Here is an 18594-nt window from a genome sequence, read left to right on the forward strand (position 1 = left end):
GCCTGAATAGGAAGCAATAAAAGTGTAAGCTCCAGGTGGTCAAGCATTCAGAAATATAGTATTTTTGTGGTACATTGTCATTGGACTAAGCAAAAGCCAGTCATGTTTGCATAGTTTCCAAGCAGTGGTTGAGCAGGTAGAAAGATAGCAAAACAGTGATTCTATATCTATCTATCTATCTTTACTGCACTTCTACTGCAAATATACCAAAATAATGTCAATATTATTTATTAACCCTTTAACATAAAATTCAAAAGTTATCTTGTTCTTATTATTTCGACAGAAACTTAAAAGCCCAAGTATACTGCAGCAACTTAAAAACAGATCTTTCTTATATCCTTTTCAGTGCTAAAAGTTAAGTGTCTGGCCACTAGAGTGCATCAATTCTTACATTTGTAGCTTGGCGGTTGTGTTCTGGGTGAGGTGGTTGCCACTAGATAACACAGTTACTGGGACTAGAGATACCCAACAACATAACGAGCACTTTCAGCCTCTGGCACAACGAAGGGTAGCCGTGCTGCCTGAGGCGTCTTGTCATGGTTTGCTGGTTATAATAGTCCTGAGGTGTTCCTGCCTGTTGTACGAGGTGACTATAAGGAGTTCCACACGTTTCGGCCTTTATGTGATGGTTCCCTGTAGTGTTTGACCTCCATTCTTCAAAATTTTCCTGAGGAGCGAGCCAATTGGGGAAGGGCACTTTACAAGATTCATCGTGTCCATCGTGCATTGAGATCTTCAGCCCACTTTCTTGTCATCGTATTGCAGTCCTGTCCATTCTCCATCTCTTGGGCGAGGACAACTTCCTGGGTGCGTTTTCCACCATGCACTACGCAGTGTCGATTTCTGCGCCAACAATGACCATGGACTTCTTTGCACCCAATATCCAGCACGGTAGCCAGTCCGTTGTGGTGGGGCTGCCATGTACCTTGTTGATTGTAGCCCCCTGATCACACAGGGATCACTCTGCTGATGCCTGTGCTGTTAATTCCCCACGTATGCCAAGGGGTAGATGCCCATCCCCTGGGGCATCGGGACCCACGGCAATGGCCATTCTGCCAGGTGGCTTTTGCTGCAGCTGGGTGGCGCCCATGGGGAGAGTCCCTGGTCGGATTGGGTGTCATTGGGGCAGATGACACATGATGAAGCATAGTCCATCTCTTGCTGGTGGTGAAACACCAGCAGTCTCAAAGCGATCACGAGCTCAATTCAACGCACAGAAATGAGACTCCAAATCGTTCCCCTCCCTGGCCACACCATGCGAGGAACGTCAGGCTAAGAATGGCAGCGGATCTTACTCGCCCCGGTACCTTGTATGTTCAGGAGCTGATGGGGAATCTTTCATGACGATGAAGCCTCAGTTTTTTACTGAGCATTTAGAGGACAAGTTCAGGGAGATGGAGGCCTTGTCCAAAATGAGATCTAGGTCAGTCTTAATTAAAACATCCTCTGCCCAGTCACAGGAGTTACTCGCTTGTGACAAGCTGGGGGATGTTTCTGTAACCATCACACCCCATAAGAGCTTAAATATGGTCCAGGGTATCATATTTTACAGAGACCTTCTTTCGCAGTCTGACGATGAGCTGTGTGCCAGTTTAGAGCGGCGAGGTGTACATTTTGTCCGGCGTGTCCACCGGCGTCCGAAGGATAATCAGGTTGCCACTTGTGCCTTCATCTTGGTCTTTGAGGGTGATACATTGCCCGAGAAGATCAAGGTGATGGTCTACTAGTGTGATGTAAAGCCCTAAATCCCTCCCCCGATGCGGTGCTTTAAGTGCTGGATGTTCGGCCATATGTCTTCCCGCTGTCCTTCCAGCGTCACATACCGAGATTGGTGCCACCCATCACATCCCAATACTCCGTGTGCCCCACCTCCCATATGTGTCAGAAAATTTGAATGCTTGGATCCTGTGTATATGACATAGTCTTATGCCACTGCTACAACAGTTCTGGCACAATCAGCTCCGCCAACCCAGGTCACCTCTCAGGGCTGGGTGACTACACCTGCCCCCTTGATGGGGGGGAGGGGGGGGGCATTTCTCTCCCTGTTGTTCCTGCACCACCTATTTCAGGAGTAACACCCCGCCAACCATCAGGGATGTCCATCCCCACTTCTAAGCCAGAAAAGCGTAAGTCTTCTTTGGATTCTCTTGTTAGGAAGGGGTCCCTTGGGTCACTCCCTTCGCAGGTTTCTTCTAGTGGCAAAGACGACACCCGCCAGTGGCTGAAGAGCCCAAAAGCAGCTGGTCATAGGGCTTCACACTCGTCCTCAGTCCCAGAGACTGAGCCAGTGAAGTCCCCCCAGCCAGGGAAACCCAAGGAGTAGCAAGAAAAATCCAAAAAGAAAACCCCTAAGACCAAAGAAAGTTCAGTGGCACCCACACCACCACCACCACCACCTACAAGCTGAGGATATGGTGGAGATTTTGGCATCCGCTGAGGACTTAGATCTCGCCAGACTGTCACACAATGGATATAGACTGCTCGGGCAATAAATAGGTGGCAGCAGGTGACTTTGAGGCGTAAACTGCCTCATTGAATTTTCCATGCCTCCCAGTCTCACAATGTCATCGTCCAGTGGAATTACGATGCCCCCCCCCCCCCCCCCCCTCCTCCACCGCTTGGCTGAGCTGTGGCAGCTGTTGCGCTTTACACCTGCTACCTGCATTGTGCTCGAGGAAACCTGGCTCCCAGCAACACGGTCCCCTGCCCTCCGTGGCTATAAGGGATCTACATCTACATTTACATTTATACTCCACAAGCCACGCAACAGTGTGTGGCGGAGGGCACTTTATGTGCCACTGTCGTTACCTCCCTTTCCTGTTCCACTCGCGTATGGTTTATGGGAAGAACGACTGCCAGAAAAACTCCGTGCGCACTCAAATCTCCCTAATTTTACATTCGTGATCTCCTTGGGTGGTATAAGTAGGGGAACCAATATAGTCAGTACTTCATCCAGAAACGCACCCTCTCGAAACTTGGACAGCAAGCTACACCGCGATGCAGAGCGCCTCTCTTGAAGAGTCTGCCTCTTGAGTTTGCTAAACATCTCCGTAACGCTGTCATGCTTTCCAAATAACCCTGTGACGAAACGCGCCACTCTTCTTTGGATCTTCTCTATCTCTTCTGTCAATCCAACTGTGATACGGATCCCACACTGATGAGCAATACTAAAGTATAGGCCGAACGAGTGTTTTGTAAGCCACATCCTTTGTTGATGGACTACATTTTCTAAGGACTCTCCCAATGAATCTCAACCTGGCACCTGCCTTAACAACAATTTTATATGATCATTCCACTTCAAATCGTTCCGAACGCATACTCCCAGATACTTTACAGAAGTAACTGCTACCAGTGTTTGTTCCGCTATCATATAATCATACAATAAAGGATCCTTCTTTCTATGTATTCGCAATACATTACATTTGTTTATGTTAAGGGTCAGTTGCCACTCCCTGCACCAAGTGCCTATCCGCTGCAGATCTTCCTGCATTTCGCTGCAATTTTATAATGCTGCAACTTCTCTGTATACTACAGCATCATCTGCGAAAACCACATGGAACTTCCAACACTGTCTACTACGTCATTTATATATATTGTGGAAAGCAATGGTCCAATAATACTCCCCTGTGGTATGCCAGAGGTTACTTTAACGTCTGTAGACGTCTCTCCATTGGGAACAACATGCTGTGTTCTGTTTGCTAAAAACTCTTCAATCCAGCCACACAGCTGGTCTGATAGTCTGTAGGCTCTTACTTTATCGGGCGACAGTGCGGTACTGTATCGAACGCCTTCCAGAAGTCAAGGAAGATGGCATCTACATGGGAGCCTGTATCTAATATTTTCTGGGTCTCGTGAACAAATAAAGCGAGTTGGGTCTCACACGATCGCTCTTTCCGGAATCCATGTTGATTCCTACAGAGTAGATTCTGGGTTTCCAGAAATGACATGATACGCGAGCAAAAAACATGTTCTAAAATTCTACAACAGATCGATGTCAGAGGCATAGGCCTATAGTTTTGCGCATCTGCTCGACGACCCTTCTTGAAAACTGGGACTACGTGTGCTCTTTTCCAATCATTTGGAACCTTCCCACCCTCTAGAAACTTGCAGTACATGGCTGTTAGGAGGGCAAGTTCTTTCGTGTAATCTGTGTAGGATCGAATTGGTATCCCGTCATGTCCAGTGGACTTTCCTCTGTTGATCGATTTCAGTTGCTTTTCTGTTCCTTGGACACTTATTTCGATGTCGGACATTTTTTTGTTCGTGTGAGGATTTAGAGAAGGAACTGCAGTGCGGTCTTCCTCTGTGAAACAGCTTTGGAAAAAGGTATTCAGTATTTCAGCTTTATGCGTGTCATCCTCTGTTTTAAAGCCATCATCATCATCTCCAAGTGTCTGGATATGCTTTTTCAATCCACTTACTGATTTAACGTAAGACAAGAACTTCCTAGGATTTTCTGACAAGTCGGTACATAGAATTTTACTTTCGAATTCACTGAACATTTCACGCATAGCCCTCCTTATGCTAACTTTGACATTGTTTAGTTTCTGTTTGTCTGAGAGGTTTTGGCTGCGTTTAAACTTGCAATGAAGCTCTCTTTGCTTTCGCAGTAGTTTCCTAACTTTGTTGTTGAACCACGGTGGGTTTTTCCCGTCCCTCACAGTTTTACTCGGCACGTACCTGTCTAAAACGCATTTTACGATTGCCTTGAACTTTTTCCATAAACACTCAACATTGTCAGTGTCTGAACAGAAATTTTTGTTTTGATCTGTTAGGTAGTCTGAAATCTGCCTCCTATTACTCTTGCTAAACAGATAAACCTTCCTCCCTTTTTTTATATTCCTATTTACTTCCATATTCAGGGATGCCGCAACGGCCTTATGATCACTGATTCCCTGTTCTGTGCTTACAGAGTTGAAAAGTTCGGGTCTGTTTCTTATCAGTAGGTCCAAGATGTTATCTCCACGAGTTGGTTCTCTGTTTAATTGCTTACAGGAACCATAGTGACTGTAATCGAGTGTCAGGTGGAGTTAGCGTTTACGTCTTAAACTCGGTCTGTAGTGAACATGTGCCCCTTCAAACCCCTCTGGAAGCTGTGGCTGTCAGAATAAGGACGCTACAGGAAATCACTGTCTGCAGTGTCTTCCTCCAGATGGTGCAGTACCCCTGAATGTATTAGCTGCACTGATTGATCACCGCCCTAAATCTTTCCTACTTCTGGGAGATTTTCATGTCCATAACCCGTTGGGGGTGCCCGAGGTGTAAGGCAGTCCCTTGGTGGTCGCCAGAAGTCACTGAAGCAATTAAAGTGTGTCGGTGAGCTCTACAGTGGCATAAGAGGCACCCTTCCCTGGAGCACCTCATAGCCTTTAAACGGCTCCGTGCCCGTGTTTGCTACCTTATCAAACAACGGAAGGAGGAGTGTTGGGAGAGATAAGTCTCCACCATTGGGTGCCACACGTCACCTTCCCAAATCTGTGCAAAGATCAAATGTCTTTTCGGGTACCAGGCCCCAACAGCTGTCCCCGGTGTTACCATAAATGGCAACTTAAGTACCGATGCAAACGCGATTGCTGAGCACTTTGCTCGAGCCTCTCCGTCAGAGAAATACCTCCCAGCCTTTCGCACACTCAAACGGTGGCTGGAAGGGAATGTCCTCTCATTTACTACACGCTACAGTGAATCCTATAACGCACCATTTACAGAGTGGGAGCTCCTCAGTGCCCTTGCACATTGCCCCGACACAGTTCCTGGACCTGATCGCATCCACAGCCAGATGATTAAACATATCTCATCTGACTACAAGCGACATCTTCTCATCATCTTCAACCGGATCTGGTGCAATGTCGTCTTTCCATCGCAATAGCGGGAGAGCACCATCATTCCGGTGCTCAAACACGGTAAAAACGTGCTTGATGTGGATAGCTATTGGCCCATCAGCCTCACCAACGTTCTTTGTAAGCTGCTGGAACGTATGTTATGTCGGCAGTTGGGTTGGGTCCTGGAGTCATGTGGCTTGCTGGCTCAATGTCAGGGTGGCTCCCACCAGGGTCACTCTACCACTGATAATCTTGTGTCCATTGAGTCTGCCATCCGAACAGCCTTTTCCAGATGGCAACACCTGATTGCCATCTTTTTTGACTTTACGTAAAGCACACGACATGACTTGGCGACATCATATCCTTGCCACATTGTATGAGTGGGGACTCCGGGGACCACTCCCGCTTTTTATCCAAAACTTCCTGTCGCTCCATACTTCCACGTTGGTGACTCCCATAGTTCCATCCATATCGGGGGAATCGAGTCCCGCAGGGCTCTGTATTGTCTCTCTATTTTTAGTGGCCATTAACGGTCTAGCAGCAGCTGTGGGGCCCTCTGTCTCACCTTCTCTGTATGCAGACGACTTCTGCATTTCTTACTGCTGCTCCAGTACTGTTGTTGCTGATCGGCACCTCCAGGGAGCCATCCACAAGGCGCAGTTATGGGCTCTAGCCTACAACTTCCAGTTTTCAGTTGCAAAGTCGTGTGTCATGCACTTCTGCCGGCGTCGTATCGGTCATCCGGAACCCGCACTTTACCTTAATGACGATCCACACACTGTAGTGGAGACATACCAATTCCTAGGACTGGTTTTCGATGCTAGATTGACTTGGCACCCTCATCTTTGTCAGCTTAAGCAGAAGTGCTGGCAGCACTTCAATGACCTCCATTGCCTGAGCAAAACCAATTGGGTTGCAGATCGATGTATGCTGCTGCAGCTCTACAGAGCCCTTGTCCAATCCTGAATTGACTATGGGAGTATGGTTTATGGTTCAGCATTGCATTTACTCGACCCTGTGCACCACTGTGGGGTTCGATTAGCGACAGGAGCTTTTGGGAAGAGTCCGGTGGCCAGCGTACTGGTGGAGGCTTGTGTCCCTCCACTGTAGATCAGATGTGTCCAACTGCTCGCCAGTTATGCAGCACACATTCATAGTTCCCCTGAGCATCCGAATTACCATCTCCTTTTCCCACTCGCAGCAGTCCCTCCCGCATCGGCGGCCCAGATCGGGGCTAATGATTGCAGTTTGCGTGTGGTCCCTTTGCTCCGAACTGGAGTCCTTCCCTTTACCACCTCTACTTGCAGTACATTCATGTACGCCTCTATGGTGTACACCTCAGCCGCAGCTTGGTTTGGACCTTTTGCATGGCCCTAAGGAATCCTCTCGATTCTTGACATGTTCTGGGGCTCTGAAGTGGTTTACGCCGACAGCTCAATGGCTGATGGTCACGTAGGCTTCTCATATGTTTGTGGAGGACATATTGAGCAGCACTCCTTGCCAGTTGGCTGCAGTGTTTTCACTGCAGAGCTAGCGGCCATATCGCGTGCTCTTGAGTACATCCGCTCATGCCCTGGCGAGTCATTTCTCCTGTGTACTGACTCATTGAGCAGCCTACTAGCTATTGACCAGTGCTACCCTCGCCACCCTCTGGCAGCACCCATTCAGGAGGACATCTATGCCCTGGAACAGTCCCGCCATTCCATGGTGTTTGTGTGGACCCCAGGACATATTGGAATCCCCGGAAACAAACTTGCCGACAGGCTGGCCAGACAGGAGACACGGAAACTGCTTCTGGAGATAGGCATCTCCGAAGCTGACCTGCATTCTGTCTTACACCACAGGGTTTACCGGCTCTGGGAGACGGAATGGCATAACAGCATGCACAACAAACTGTGTGTCATTAAGGAGACTATGAATGTGTGGAAGTCTTCCATGCAGGCCTCTCGCAGGGAATCAGTTGTCCTCTGCCAGCTCCGCATTGGCCATACATGACTAACGCATGGTTACCCACTCAGTTGCGAGGACCCACCTAAGTGTCGCTGTGGCTCCCAAATGACAAGTTGTCCACCTCTTGTTGGACTGCCCGCTTTTAGCTGCTCTGCGGCAGACTTTTAACTTTCCCAGCACCCTGCCTTCGGTGTTGGGCGACAATGCCTCCACAGCAGCTTTAGTTTTACGTTTTATCCATGAGAGTGGGTTTTATACGTCTATGTAGTTTTTAGCGCATGTCCTTCGTCCCTCTGTGTCCTCCACCCTAGTGCTTTTAGGGTTGAGGTTTTAATGTGTTGCAGAGTGGCTGGCTTTCCCTTTTTATTCTCGTGGTTGGCCAGCCACTGTAATCTGCTTTCATGTTTTACTCTTCTGTTTCTAGAATCTCTCTGTTGTTTTCTTGTACTGTTCTGTTCATTTTAGTGTTCATTGCCTTCCCTTCATTCGTGTGGCTTTTCCTTTCTTTCCGTTTTGTGTTATATGTTTCGTCCATTTTATTCTCACACTTGTGACATTGTTTTATTAGGAACAAGAGAACAATGACCTTGTAGTTTGGTCCCTTCTCCAACCTTTAAACCAACCAACCTTTACAGGAATCGTGATCAGCCTGTACAGTATAGGATTTGTGTTGTTAGCAGCGTTAGCGCCACAACTTGTCATTAGGTGCCAGTACTCCTATGGTAACACAGGATTGAAACAAGCATCAGTGTGCATTACAGATGCAGTCAACATGGGTTTGAACAAGATGAGCTGGACTTTACTTGTAAAGCTGTTTCATCAAAACAAAAGCAATAGTGTTGTTGCTGTTCACAAATATCAATGCATTAAAGGAATACAGAGGGGTCAGAGGGAAGAACACGATTCGAAGTTCAAATTAACGGGTGATTTTCGACCTGCTCCTGGAGAAAGGCCTAAGGCCAATTGCACCCCAAACAGTTGAAGTTACTGTTGCCATTCCTGAGAATACTGGACGCAATATAAATTTTTCAAACAGTGCAGGAGCTGTGTAGCAACAGCGAACCATTCTTTGGTCAACCATTCGAAAAGTGCTGTGAACAATTGTGAAATGGTATCTGGTGCAGTTTTAGGCTGTGGTGGGTGCTGATGGTCATCTCTTGGAGCAACATTTTTAACTTGAAACTTAAACATGGTAGGCAATTAACAAAGGTTACCCTCTCATTTGGAAATTAAAATTTATTTCTTTCCATAGTTTATTCATTATGCCTATTATTTGTGTCCTTACAAATGGGTTCCACAAAGTTTCATTGTCATATGATTACTCGTTTCTCATGGGGGCCATCTTGAGTAATGGAGGTTTAATTATAACCACTCTGTAGATACAAAGCATACATTACACAGAAACTTACTATAAAATTAATATCTAGTGTCCATCTTGGGACATCATGCAGGCAACTGTTAAAAATATGTGGCATACGAGCAATAGGCTCACAATGCATTTACTTTTGAGATGTTTGCTTTTACAGCTGGGAAAAAAATTTGAAAATAATTATATCATTCCCAAATATAAATCTAGAAAGAAAAAGCTTTCAATGTCTACATCTTGCACATAAGAGATGTATGCAGCCAAAAATATATCATCTGTATTGTGAAGTTGACTGCAATGAGGCCACTGACGGACATAGGAGTTAATGTCTGATACTGTGTGCCTGTCGGCGGTCACACCTACCACTCTTTTTACTACAGTATATCGGGCAAGACTGTGTATTAATATTTATTTCTTGACCCAGTGGACACTGATGTATGGCAGATCAGTACAATATCTTGTTGAATGTTTTGAATTTTGTTTTTCGTAACTTGAACTTCGACAGCGGATTTATTAATTCTCATGAAATTTCAGCATTGTTTTACATCCATTACAAAGCTTATTGCTAATTTATATTTCAGTATGATCTGTAGACTTTCATTAACATGTAACATGAGCATAAGGGGCTTCAGCTCAAATGGATGCACCACAGTCAACCAGTGGGATGCCATGATAATGTAAACAACTGGTTTCACTGAGGATCTTAGAAGACTTGGCTTTTGGTTTTGTTGATTCACCATTATCAGTTTTGTGACTGAGATGACACATTTGTGGATACAACCAATAGTGATTGCATTGATAGTGACTATGTTGGTAATGCTGATGGCAATGGACTGCAAGGAATCTACAGCAAGTAGAATTGTAAGAAACCACAACTCTGATAGAATGTATTTGGTAACACGAGGGCTATCCACGTAGATTATGTTTCTTTGTTAAAAAAAGTATAGGAGAAAAATGTTTCATTCATTTGGAAGCGACACACACACACTACTTTTTGCCAAAGCGTCCACACAAATTTAGGCACTTCTCGTAGCGACGTAGAAGGTTTTAAATTCTATTCTCACTTCAACCAGTTAGTCATTCCCTCCCACAGTTCCGTATTGTCGGCTAAGAGTTGTGTTGTGAGCCAAGTCTTGACTGTTGCAAACAGATGGTAGTTACTGGTGCAAGATCTGGACTATGTAACTGATGCGGGAAAGCCTCTCACCTGAAAGCATCGAGTATTTCTGTAGTGCAATTTGCTGTGTTTGTTCACAAACTCGCTCATCAATCGTGAAATTGGATTTTTTAAAAAAAAAAAAAAAAGAAAACAGGTCTCACAGTAAAAATAAAGTACAAAATCCAAATATTGTTAATTTGTAGTTATATCCTACAAATAGATATTTATTTGCCATTTATAATCAGTCTCTGCATCCCTTTCTCTCAGGAAGGAGTATAGGTATCAACTTGAAATTTATCATGTACTGAGTCCTATGGTCCCCTTGTGGTGTAGAAATTTTGAGTTTCTAAGTCACTGTAATCAAAAGATATGATCATATATGTTGCATATTTTGATACTTGCAGCTCCCTCAAGACTTACAGATGAACTATATACATTCAGGGTTGACCCGGTGGTTTAGTGGCAAAGCTCATGCCTGGAAAATGAGAGGTCTCGGTATTGAATCTGTCGGACACGTAATTTTCAGTCTTCGTTTTAACCTAGCCTTCACCTCTCAGTGATGTAAGGAGTCACAAGAAACATGGTTCACATTTCTCATTAAACTATAGGTCTCATTTCCCTGGTTGGATAACTGGGGCAGGTTAGGGACATGCAAGTTGCTGAAGTGATAGCCAACAGAAAGACTTGCACCAGGCTACTGACCCACATCAGATCATCATCATCATCATCGTCATTATTATTATTATTATTATTATTATTATTATTATTATTATTTTTATTTTTATCTACAATATAGTGTACAAAACTCTGAGTGTGAGTCCTACTCACACTTGTTCAGTTTTTTCTCTAGGATCCAATGCCGGGGATTTGAAAACTCATGAATTATTAAAAATAGGTTTTTAAGGGTACAAATTTGTTTATTGTTAATTGAAGTGGGTTAAGAATAAATATTAAACGTATCATGTGCAAGTGTAATAGGACATGTTAAGGTATAACTATTGTTCTAACAGGCTGGAAAGTAGAAGTGTGCGGGAAGGCAGGTCACCAGAATGTGGTCAGGCACCTTCCTCCTTTGTGCTTCTCCAAACTGAAGAATGAGTTGGTCTCCATTCCTCTACCCCACTATACCACAAGAAGCAACTATATGGTGTTTCTTAAGATTGTACAGGGTGTACAGGTCCGGGGACACTTGCAATTATTTATTGTACAAGAACCAAACATTGTACAGGTATCATACATGTCATTTTGAAGAGAAACCCTGAAGTTCCCCCCCCCCCCCCCCCCCCCCCCCCCCTTGTATACCACCACATCTAGTTTGGTAATTTGCCAATAGTCGGCACTAGTTACAAACATTGCGAGTTCAGGTGCGGAGCAAGCTTTCTGTGTGTTGGAGTTCAACAAAAACAAGTGTGCTACCGCTGTTCAACGGATGTTTAGAACCAAGTATGGTAAGAAGCCACCAACAAGGAAGGCCATTTATCACTGGCACAACAAATTCGCTACGACGGGTTGCATGTGCGCGGTAGAGAGAAGCGGATGTCCCAGTGTGAGTGAAGTGAATGTGGAGCGCATACGAGAGACATTCATTACTGTATTGACGTCTGCCAGGTCACTCGTGGCTTGCATATTGAATGTTTGTAAAATAAACTTTAAGAGTTTCTCTTCAAAATGCAGCATGTATGACATCTGTACAATGTTTAGTTCTTGTGGAATAAATAGTTGAAAGTGTTCACAAACTTTATGTACACCCTGTACTGATCCTTTCGCAGTGTACCTTATAAATCTGTGGCAGTGCTGTGTGCAAATGCTAGGAGGATGTTTATTCTCTGCAAATTGTATGAAACTACATGGAACACAGATATGAGTTACTAATAATACTAATAAGAGACGCATGTAGACAGAATTTACATAAAATTTCTGTACATTGCTGGAGAGGAAATTGATCCTTAGTCATCCTGTATGACAATTGTAGCATTCTTCAGAGTAAGGCCACTTCGCACACCACTAATACTACTTGCTAAACCACAGATTGTAACCCCCCCCCATATTGTTCCCCATACAGTCTGTACAGAAAACATGGTGTCACTCATAGAGCTTGCAGAAGAGAGTAAACCAGAGTTGACACTATCTATACATTGACTGCCATGCACCTGATGCCATGTGGCCACCACTGACCACAGCAGAGCATTTACACCTAGTGCCCTGGCCCGGCATGGCGATGAAACATCCATCACTCTGCGTGTGACGGCCAACATATTAAAAGATTTATGATAAGCTCTTTCAGACAAACTGGCTTGAATGTGACATGGAGTCCCAATTTTGTATTCAGCTGACATGAATTTCTTGTTGTAACATGAACTGTCTGTTTTGTGCAGAACGTGTTGACAATTAATTTCTTAGATAAGATCTTCTCGGTTTTAAAGTCATGTCAATTCAAATAGTTTTCGATGGCTGGCTCTGCCATTGTCGTCGGAGTAAAACTACTGGCTGCTGGGACTGGGTCTGTTTCCCGCTTATATACCTACGATTATGGTCGTTGGCACCAATTAGAGAGAACCAAAATTATGCGTGTGCGGATGGCGAGTTGGACAGCTTATAACAGCTCTGGCCCACCGTGGGACCAGATCATGTCAGGTGGCATGAGGAGCCGGCACCACATTCGAAACTGCCCTCCCGCCTCCTTCTAAGTGTTAAGCTTCTGCTTTTGCTTCCTTTCGACATCCAAAACCCGCACTCAAGCCCTACTCAGTGTGTATCCCTGGTCTCTGTTGAAATTGTTGCTGTTCATTCTAATCTCAGCCATCTCCTTTATAACTGATTCACATTATGTGGGCGCATGAGCCAAGACTCTTGCGTTCTCAAGCTGTATTATGTGTCCATTTTCGAGGCAATGCTCAGCTATGGCCGTCTTGTCAAGCTCCCTTTACTTAATGTCTCTTGTGCCCGGTACAATGCTCCGCAACTGTGCAAATTGTCTAGCCTATGTAGGTGCTACTGCACTTGCAAGGGACACCAAAACACCCTGGGCACACGAAGGGCTATGTCGCCTTCTAACAGGCCGCAACATAACTCATATCTTGACGGTGGGCCAGAACACTGGTCTCAATCCATATCTCTGCGGTATTTGGCTACAGCAAAAGAGAAATTGTAAACGCTTTCAGGTATCACCGAAGTAAGATGCCATGCGAACTGACAGAAGAAGCCAAGTTGGCGACTTTCCTGCTATACTGTGGGGCAATGAGCAGCACGTTAGGATGTGTGTTGCAGAGACATGGATTGAGAGCAGTATTTTGGCCCACCCTCAAGATACGAGATATTTTGTGCCCTATTAGACGACACAGCTCAGTGTGTGCCCTGTGTGTATGGTCTCCCTTGCGAGTGTGCCAGCATCTATATAGGCCAGACAATTTGCACAGTGGTGGAGCGTAGAAGCACAAGAGACACATTAAACAAAGGGAGCTCGGCAAGTCGGCCGTAGCTGAGCATTGCCTCGAAAATGGACAACACGAAATACAGTTTGAGAACACAAGAGTCTTGGCTCATGCGTCAACATCCTGCAGACTACACTGGAAAAGATTTGAAAGCTGAAAGTTTAAGATGGAATGTCGGATGACAACAGAGATTACTGACAAAACATCAAAAGTTAGTCCTGGTGTGTTGGGCAAAATGTCAGGCAGAATAGACCTCAAATTAGGGCATGATTTTAGGAAATTATAAGCCTAATGAATTAGATGACCCTGAGTCCATGTGTAGGTCCAGTGTGTCTAGGCTGCAGACAGGTTGGTTGCGGGCACTGACCTGGCCGCTTCCTAATCCACAAACAGCCATCAATGGCACCAAGACAGAACCACCTTTCATCAGAAAACACAATAGATCTCCTCTCTGTGCTCCAATGAGCTCTCACTCGACATCACTCTAGTTGCAAAATGACGGTTTCAGTGGAATGCACACTACAGGGTGTCAGACTTGGAGCCATTCTTGAAGTAACTGATTGTAAAGCGCATGCTGGTTGCTGGAAAAGTCTTGCTGTCAGAGTGTTAATTAATATAGTTTGTATGCAAGTGTGTGTAGTGATATAACAACTGGACACCAAAATGGAGGCAGACAGATGGACACTAACCGATAAAAAGCTGCCTATACTGTCGCAAACCAGCACCCAGAATTATGCTAGCAATAATGATGTAACTTCCTGAAACCATCTGAAGATGAACCTGAAAAGGTTCGAAAACTGGTTCATGGAATAAAACATGCTGTTGTTGTTGTTGTTGTCTTTTCAGTCCTGAGACTGGTTTGATGCAGCTCGCCATGCTACTCTATCCTATGCAAGCTTCTTCATCTCCCAGTACCTACTGCAACCTGCATCCTTCTGAATCTGTTTAGTGTATTCATCTCTTGGTCTCCCTCTACGATTTTTACCCTCCATGCTGCCCTCCAGTACTAAATTGGTGAACCCTTGATGCCTCAGAACATGTCCTACCAACCGATCCCTTCTACTAGTCAAGTAGTGCTGCAAACTTCTCTTCTCCCCAATCCTATTCAATACCTCCTCATTAGTTATATGATCTACCCATCTAATCTTCAGCATTCTTCTGTAGCACAACATTTCAAAAGCTTCTATTCTCTTCTTGTCCAAATTAGTTATCGTCCATGTTTCACTTCCATACACGGCTACGCTCCATACAAATACTTACAGAAACAAATTCCTGACACTTAAATCTATACTCGATGTTAACAAATTTCTCTTCTTCAGAAACGCTTTCCTTGCCATTGCCAGTCTACATTTTATATCTTCTCTACTTCGACCATCATCAGTTATTTTTCTCCCCAAATAGCAAAACTGCTTTACTACTTTGTGTCTCATTTCCTGATCTAATTCCCTCAGCATCACCCAACTTAATTCGACTACATTCCATTATCCTCGTTTTGCTTTTGTTGATGTTCATCTTATACCCTCCTTTCATGACACTGTCCATTCCGTTCAACTGCTCTTCCAAGTCCTTTGCTGTCTCTGACAGAATTACAATGTCATCGGCGAACCTCAAAGTTTTTATTTCTTCTCCATGGATTTTAATACCTACTCTGAATGTTTCTTTTGTTTCCTTCACTGCTTGCTCAATATACAGATTGAATAACATTGGGGATAGGCTACAACTCTGTCTCACTCCCTTCCCAACCACTGTTTCTCTTTCATGCCCCTCGACTCTTATAACTGCCATCTGGTTTCTGTACAAATTGTAAATAGCCTTTCGCTCCCTGTATTTTACCCTTGCCACTTTTAGAATTTGAAAGAGAGTATTCCAGTCAACATTGTCAAAAGCTTTCTCTAAGTCTACAAATGCTAGAAACGTAGGTTTGCCTTTCCTTAATCTTTCTTCTAAGATAAGTCGTAGGGTCAGTATTGCCTCGCGTGTTCCAATATTTCTACGGAATCCAAACTGATCTTCCCTGAGGTCGGCTTCTACCAGTTTTTCCATTCGTCTGTAAAGAATTCGCGTTAGTATTTTGCATCCATGACTTATTAAGCTGATTGTTCGGTAATTTTCACATCTGTCAACACCTGCTTTCTTTGAGATTGGAAATATTATATTCTTCTTGAAGTCTGAGGGTATTTCGCCTGCCTCATACATCTTGCTCACCAGATGGTAGAGTTTTGTCGGGACTGGCTCTCCCAAGGCCATCAGTAGTTCTAATGGAATGTTATCTACTCCCGGGGCCTTGTTTCGACTCAGGTCTTTCAGTGCTCTGTCAAACTCTTCACGCAGTATCGTATCTCCCATTTCATCTTCATCTACATCCTCTTCCATTTTCATAATATTGTTCTCAAGTACACTGCCCTTGTATAGACCCTCTATATACTCCTTCCACTTTCCTGCTTTCCCTTCTTTGCTTAGAACTGGGTTTCCATCTGAGCTCTTGATATTCATACAAGTGGTCCTCTTTTCTCCAAAGGTCTCTTTAATTTTCCTGTAGGCAGTATCTATCTTACCCCTAGTGAGATAAGCCTCTACATCCTTACATTTGTCCTCTAGCCATCCCTGCTTAGCCATTTTGCACCTCCTGTTGATCTCATTTTTGAGACATTTGTATTCCTGTTTTCCTGCTTCATTTACTGCATTTTTATATTTTCTCCTTTCATCAATTAAATTCAATATTTCTTCTGTTACCCAAGAATTTCTACTAGCCCTCGTCTTTTTACCTACTAGGTCCTCTGCTGTCTTCACTATTTCATTCCTCAAAGCTACCCATTATTCTTCTACTGTATTTCTTTCCCCCATTTCTGTCAATTGTTCCCTTATGCTCTCCCTGAAACTCTGTACAACCTCTGGTTTAGTCAGTTTATCCAGGACCCATCTCCTTAAATTCCCACCTTTATTCAAAATAGTGACTGGTTGCAGTTTTGTATAACTTATTTACATTCAATATACAGTCACGGTTCTAAAATATCTGTAATGGATAAGCATAATTAGTAACTGATTTGTAACAGTTCGTTGTGTCTCTGGTGCCAACTGCTGCTCAAATTGCTGCTGCAGACACAATACAGTGCACCACAGCCATACACCAAGCAAGATAGTATTCTCTCTCAGTAGTGCCACATGACCATACAGAGCCCCAATCCTCTTGTGAGTGTACTTTTTTGTGACCATCGCTGTCAGCAATCGTGTACAGTGGCTACATTCCTGCCAAGTCTTTCTACAATATCATGGAAGGAAAATCCAGCATCTCATAGCCCTATTACATGGCCTCATTCAAACTCACTGAGCTGTTCATAATGGTGTTTCTGTTGTCTAAAAGGCATCCTTGTCCTACATCAATCCATTGCATCCAGTCTCAAAGATAACAAACACTCACAATAGTTAAAGTACATATTTAAAGCAAACCTGATTGCATTTCATCTGACAAACATTTGCCTCATATGCTAAGGCTCTTAGGAAGGGAATATTGGACATGGAAAAAAATAGAAACTTTTAAAATGTAAGTATTGTCTGCACAGTACCTCAATTTAATTTCTCTCTGTCTGACAGGTAGGGGTCCCTTCACTTTTGGTGTCTCTTTATCCCAGTTTTAAAGTTTACTGCACGGTACTCTTTATACAAAATTTCTTTTGCCTACATGTTTGTTGATGTACAAAAGCACATCTCTGTCAGCGTAAAACCGTGCGTACCAATATTTCCATGTTCAGTTCCTTTTCTCGGGATCATTTAGATCTGCAATGATGTACTTAAAATTATTCCAAGCTAACACATAAAGCTCACTTTATTATTAAAAATTCCACAAGGTATACAAAGCAAGGGCTGAAATTGTCACTTCATCCTTTGAAGAATCGATGAATTTTATGATGATAAACCTGCTAGGGTATTTCAGATAATTGTTTTCTTTCCTCTGATGTCACTCATTTTATAAAACATTTATATTGTAATATATATCCAGGTGATTTAACTTTTGACATTAATGGAACATTGTTACATAAATACAATCTAATTTTTGTGTCTGCTACTCATGTTATTTGCGTAGCACCATTTATCTGTTTAAACCTGATGAAACAATCTTGTTTTATTGATCATGTATCTGCACTAGAAACTAATCAGTTTCTTACTTGGTGGCAATGTTATCTCTGCTCGTTATGCTTGAGTTAGCACATAATACTTCAGACTGTTGCACTGCACATGAACACTTTTTCCTGTTATCTTCCCCCAAAAAGCGCGCCATGCCTGTCATGCTGAGCATGTGTACGGTGCAAAAATTACATCCCTTTGTCCAAGTTATATTGGCACACAAGTGTTGCTCTCCTTGGCTTGTGATAGAAACATATGGGAAAGAGAAGGATTTCACCAATAGAAACTTATGAATATGGACAGAGGGAACAATAGAACTGGTGCTCCTGGCAGAGAAGGAAGAAAGGAAAATAAAAATAGATTTGTTAAGATGGAAGAAAGAAAGAAGATAGCCCCAAAAGACAGAATCCCTTACCTATAAATTTCTTATGTGTTATCTCTACTGGTGATAATCCAGTGTTCATATGGAGGGGGGGGGGGGGTTCGGGTATTATTTGCGCCCATGCGGTATGATGGCCAGAGCAACATGTTCTACATCATCAGCCAATCTCTTTCATAACTCTCACACAGGTTGGATTATACATATATTTTGATGTGGTTACATGTCATACCCTTTCCCATGCTAAAAACTCTTTAAAACTGTGGCTGGTAAGCTGAGGCCCATTGTCAGTTAAGTCTCAAGTTTTCCTGTATCTTTGAAATAGTTGTTTACACAATCAACTGCTGTGGTTGTAATAGTTTACTTGG

This window comes from Schistocerca cancellata, chromosome 5, assembly GCF_023864275.1.
Source record: "Schistocerca cancellata isolate TAMUIC-IGC-003103 chromosome 5, iqSchCanc2.1, whole genome shotgun sequence".
Classification (NCBI taxonomy): Eukaryota; Metazoa; Arthropoda; class Insecta; order Orthoptera; family Acrididae; genus Schistocerca; species Schistocerca cancellata.